Source organism: Schistocerca nitens, chromosome 4, assembly GCF_023898315.1.
Source record: "Schistocerca nitens isolate TAMUIC-IGC-003100 chromosome 4, iqSchNite1.1, whole genome shotgun sequence".
NCBI classification, from domain to species: domain Eukaryota; kingdom Metazoa; phylum Arthropoda; class Insecta; order Orthoptera; family Acrididae; genus Schistocerca; species Schistocerca nitens.
In genome coordinates, this window is record NC_064617.1 from 816,313,949 (window position 1) to 816,319,864 (window position 5,916).

The 5,916-nt window shown below is 46.6% G+C and overlaps 1 pseudogene; it reads left to right on the forward strand.

The window, feature by feature from the left end:
- The first annotated feature begins 4,417 nt into the window (after positions 1-4,417).
- On the forward strand, positions 4,418-4,535 carry LOC126254213 (5S ribosomal RNA; annotated as a pseudogene).
- Positions 4,536-5,916: the final 1,381 nt, after the last annotated feature.

Sequence of the window (5,916 nt, forward strand, 5' to 3'; positions counted from 1 at the left end):
TTTTGACGGATTTTCGACATGGGGTCGAGCACTGACCTGCTGCAAAATTACCTATACGTGTCTATCACTGTATTGTGGCCGTTTGTGTTTCAGTGCTGGGCTCGAACGCATCAATTGCTTTCGATAATGATGTCCTGTGACTGTCTTCGTCTGTTTCAGTATTTACGAAAACATTCTGTCTTCCACCGCCATGCCGGTCTTTGACAGCAAAATCACCGTTCTTAAGGCGTTGAAAACATTCTCTGCACGCTCTTCCATTAACAGTTCCCTCACCATTGGTCTTACCCAGCATTTTAAGAGCCACAGCCGCAGATTTCTTCTTGTTAAAGCATAAAATTAAAACTTCCTTCAAATGGCGAGAAATGGGTACCTAAGTTGACGTACGTACTGTATTGCACCTATGACCAACCACCTGAACCCCACTTGCCGCTACAGCCGTCTATTGCAAAACGGCGGAAGCAAAGTTGTAGACCTAATATATTTCCGATATACGTACATACATATTACGTTTAGATTAGAAAATACGTTAACTGAGATGTTATTGTTATTTAAATGATACATGCGCTTTACCTTTTATTTTATATTGTGTGTGTCCTGTGGCTGCCTGCCATAGTCAGCCACAGGTCCAAATTAGTATACGATGTCATCAGAAAACATGATGGATGTTAGAAAATCGTTTGCATTGAAGTTTTGTTTATAATACAATTTTTAAAATGAATTTTCAGGCAAAACTCCTCGCATATGCCCGTTTTTGGCCTTACCATTGTACTATTTGGCTAGTCTGACTTGTGACAAGGTTTTTTTTGTGCCAAGCTTGTTTATTTGTAGTTGGGCTAAACGTGTGGACATCGGTAAAAGTTTCGTGAAGCTTAGATGTGGCGAAATATTTGGTGTAGTTTGTTATTCATGAATTATGTCTCGTATTTTGAACGTGTTCATTCACCTTTTCTCCCGCTCGTTTGTGAATACTGCGTCTAGCTATAATGCTGTGGCTTGGACACTTTAAAGTTATCTGTATGTATGTATTTAAGAAAAAAAAACCCTGAGAATGCCACAACCGTGGTGAAACATATTTAGATGTTAAAACAAAATAATAACTAGTGTACTCGCAAAAAGGCAGACCCATTCTTAACTCATTATTATTTTCTGCAAGCACAGTAACTGAGCTCAAAACTCCAGTATGACAAATAATCAGCTTTTCAGCACAACCGCACAAATTCAGTAGGATAACGCCATGGATATTTTATACACAAGCAAAGATTTAGCAGCGAGTGTCTCAATCAGATTCGGAATTTGAAGGACAACTTTCAAAAAAGACGGTGGTATGCCTCGTGTACGAAGGAGAAACATCTATGAGCAATTTCGGGATTCGATAGCGGCAGGGTCGTGGCCTATAGCCGGCCGCAGTGACCTAGCGGTTCTAGGCGCTTCAGTCCGGAACCGCGCTGCTGCTACAACCGCAGGTTCGAATTCTGCCTAGGGTATGGATGTGTGAGATGTCCTCAGATTAGTTACGTTTAAGTAGTTCTAAGTCTAGGGGACTGATGACCTCAGATGTTAAGTCCCATAGGGCTTAGAGCCATTGGAACCATTTGTGGCCTATAGATACTGTTTATCGTTGCGGAACGTTGCTGCTAACTTTCTTCGGAACACCACGACTACTATAGGAATCGACAGGTTCAGGATGGCCACACTGTAAGTCATTCAGCACCTCTACGGTCCCACGCGTCTAGCGCCTGACCTTGTCAGCTCTGCTCTGTTTGATCGTACAGCCATGTCACGAAAACAGACTCAGGAAATGAGATTGTTTTCGCCAAGACAACTGTCCACAGAGACAATACGATGATGTTTGCACCAGACGCCTACCATTCCTGCAGCTTTCCTTGACGAAAGAGCAGAGAGGTGGCAACAACACTGAGGACAGGGGTACCACCACTTCGTCTTTTCAAACGAGCCGTGATCCTGCATACATCTTCATACATTTTGGGGCTCCGAGGAGAATGATATTGGACAGTCTATATTCTTTATTGGCTAAGGTCCCTGCACCTAGCGTCATTGTACGGTGTGCCACTGATTTCACAAGACGCTCACTTCTGATTTTCGTAGGCACTATGTTTATGGCGTGTTACGGCTGGTGGCTGTGTCCTATCTAGAAAGGGTACAGCCACCGGCCTTAACAATTCATAAATATAGAGCTACACGAACCAGAGGTCAGCGTCCATTGGCTAATACGCCCCGGTTTTAAAAGACTCTGGCTGAAAAGTGGGGTACCAGCTACCTCATTCTACCTTCCTCAGCAACTTTAAAATTTTTTCCAAAATTTTTAGCATGCAGACACATTCGTGTTCTTTTTAACATGCAACTCACATCTCACTTCGGCACGCTTCCCCAACTGTACCTAGCTCATACCCACTGGTCCATCGCTATAATTCCTCATACCCATCCACTCACTCACTCATTCATTCAGCCCAACTCATTGACATTTTCTCTTTGAGTCTCTCTGTCATTGACCCCCTGTCTTACATCCACAGTCTCCTTCGTTCTTTCCTATTACTACTACTACTACTACTACTACTACTACTCTTACTATTACCGACTCTCACTGTCACTCTCTCCCTCTCGCTCTGTCTTACTGCTACTGTCTTATTCATTCCTTCCCACTGATGCTCTCTCTCACTCGTTGTGATAGTTATCACTGACCTTCACCCTCTCCACTGATTCCTTCGCTTTATTTCTCGCCCACTCGCACTATCTCCTTCACTCTTTTCCTAGATTGTTCTTCACTGTCAAGTAAGTTCCACTGTCATAGTGTCCCACTCTTTCTCTCACACTGCCATTGCCTTCTACGCTCTTTCTACACCACAACTACTGCATTCTATCTTCCAGTAATTATTTTTCTATCTCTGTCCCATCACCATTGCCTCCTCTCTCAGCATGAAAAAGCACCAGTATTGTCGTATTCTAAAAGTTTTGGGAAAATATTTGAAGGTGCTGAGGAATGTATAATGAGGCAGCTGTTACTCCATTTTTAAGTAAGAATCTTTTTAATAGCAGCGTATTCTCCTTTTTTGTGCTCCGATAGAGCGTTTTTCCGCTGATTCTCCTCTTTTCCGTGGTGCATCAGGGCATGTCACTCATTTGAAAACAATTTCATGGGACAGTAAAATTTCGTTGGTTTGCTTATGTGAAATTGAAGTAAAGCAAAACTGTATAATTTCACACCTCAGATCGAATTGTATGTGTATAAAAATTTTGCATATGCTTCAGTACTACAACAAGGGGTTCCCATAACCATCTGATTACAGCATAGATCTCCGCGTTACGTCGCTTTATGAACTACGTTTTCGCTTCACTTTGCGTGCATATTTTACCTGCACAGGTAGAGTAAATTTGAACCTCTGTATCTTGCAATTTGATAAAGATATCAAGAATATTTTCGAGATTGTTAGAGGTCAAGGTCTTAGGATTACATCGTAAAAAATTTCAGCCATTTGCTGAGCATAGCGGTCTTGGAATCCACAGCACGATGTTGGCACCCAAAAACCAAGTTTTTCTGCTTTTATCAGAAACCGTCCATTAACTAAATGGTGCCTTAATAAGACCTTTAGGACCCACCGCAGACCACATCTCGTGCAGAAAGAACCAGCCGATTTGCTCCATTTGCCTAAGCTGGAGGCAGTGCGTAATATTCAAACTTTGAGCCTGCACTGCAGAATATTACGACGATCTTCTGCTTAGTATACAAATGGTACCTAGTCCAAGAGCTGTCCAAAACACTTGGCCCTACCTTACTGTCACAATTAGAACCCGAGGCACGAGCCCCGGAAAAATCCCATTTTTATGCACGGCGTTATGGAACATAGTACGTAGCGCAAGGTGTCGCGTGAGTAACGACGGCGTCCTTGCTTTCTGTTACTCGACAGAGCGTATTATAGCACTTCAGCACTTTCAAAAGTTACCGAGCTGTGTGGCGCAGTAGTATATTTACACATTCGGAAAGGACGGCTATCTCCAGGCAGTTTCAGCAACGGCCTTGCGGGAGCAGTTCATCAGGAAAGGGCGTGGAGGGTGGCTGTGAGCGAGTGCAATCCACAGCCGACTATTGTGAAGAAGAATTAAACCGCGGGGGCGCCGTGCGGAAATTGGCTTTCGATTGGACTCGAAACGAACCGATAAGTCCAGCCAGTGGCCACTCTGGAACAGTCGGGTGGCGGCGCCCACGCTGCTCTCGTTAGAAGGAACCCGCATCCAGAGAGACGAGCAACTGAAGGCGCTGTCTCGCGGGTCGTGGGTCTTGTCTCTCTGTACAGACTTCCTTCCGTGCAGTCCAGCTGTATAAAAAAACAGAGGTTCCAGTGTGGAAGTCCTTCCACCAACCTCAGTCGTCACATTAACGTGACCACCTGTGAAAAGCGCGGGCAACGACCGTGCCGCAGTGGATACACCGGTTCCCGTGAGATCACCGAAGTTAAGCGCTGTCGGGCGTGGTCGGCACTTGGATGGGTGACCATCCAGGCCGCCATGCGCTGTTGCCATTTTTCGAGGTGCATTCAGCCTCTTGATGCCAATTGAGGAGCTACTCGACCGAATAGTAGCGGCTTCGGTCAAGAATACCATCATAACGACCGGGAGAGCGGTGTGGTGACCCCATGTCCCTCCTATCCGCATCCTCCTCGGAGGATGACACGGCGGTCGCATGGTCCCGATGGGCCGCTTGCGGCCTGTAGACGGAGTGGTTTTGTGAAAAGCGCGAATAACCTTTTCCGGGCAGACCGCTGCGAAACGTGCAGGAACTGAGTCAGTGATATTTCGGGAGGTACCACCAGGGATGTGGAGCCATGATGACTCCAGTGCAGTGGCCAGCTGCGCTAGGTTTCTCAGTTGAGGATTCCATGGCGCGAACAATCCGGTCGAGGTGGTCCCACAGATTCTCGATTGGTTTTACATCACGGGAATTCCGTGGCTACTGCGAGTTGTGTGACACTTTGCTTTGTCCTTCAGGTAGAGGCCATCGTCCCGAGAAAATTGAAACAGCATGCAGGGGTGGACGTGGTCTCCGAGGATAGATGCATGCTTATATTTATCCAGTCTGCCTTCCAGAATGACGAGATCACCCGGGGGATGCCGCGAAAACAATTCTCAGACCATAATGCTCTTTCCTCTGGCCTGGAACCTTCCGACGATTGTTGCAAGACGTTTGCTTTCAGACGTTTCACGCCGTACGTGCCAACGACCATTTGTCCGACGGAGCAAAAAACCACCTGACGCCACTCAGCGGACGTCCACTTGTGCAAATTCCAGTCTTCGTCGCCGATGAGCAGCAGTCGGCATGGTGCGTGAACCAGAACGTCTCCAGCAAGAGGCCCCTACGCAGCAACGTTCGCTGAATGGTTGTTAAGGAATCACCGTTGTTAGTCCCTTGGCTTATCTGAGCGGTCATTTGCTCACCAGTCCGCCCGTGCACATCCCCGCAGCCGTCTTTCACCCCTGTCCTCAACAGCCCCTGGTTCACAACAGCTACCACGGCGTCGGTTTTGGATAGCGCCATTTAGCCATCCAGGGCATACTTTGACCATGGCCGCACGTGAACAAGTTACAAACTACGCCGTTCCGGAATGACTTCCATCGTTGGCCCAAAAGCCAATGACCATGACCTTCTGACCCTTTGGCTAGATAAATCGCTCCGTTTCCGCAATGTAACAACGACACCACTGTTTTCCGCACCTCCGCTCCCCCTACACACCTTATATGCCCTCCACTGCTAGTGCTGCCGCCTACCGTCTGTGAGTGGTTATTGCACTCTGACGTCGAACATAGGCGGTGGTCACATTAATGTGACTAGGCTGTGTACATGGAGTGTAGATTGGCTAATCTTCATGACATAAGAAAGACAGCCTAGTCAGGCACAAACCGATA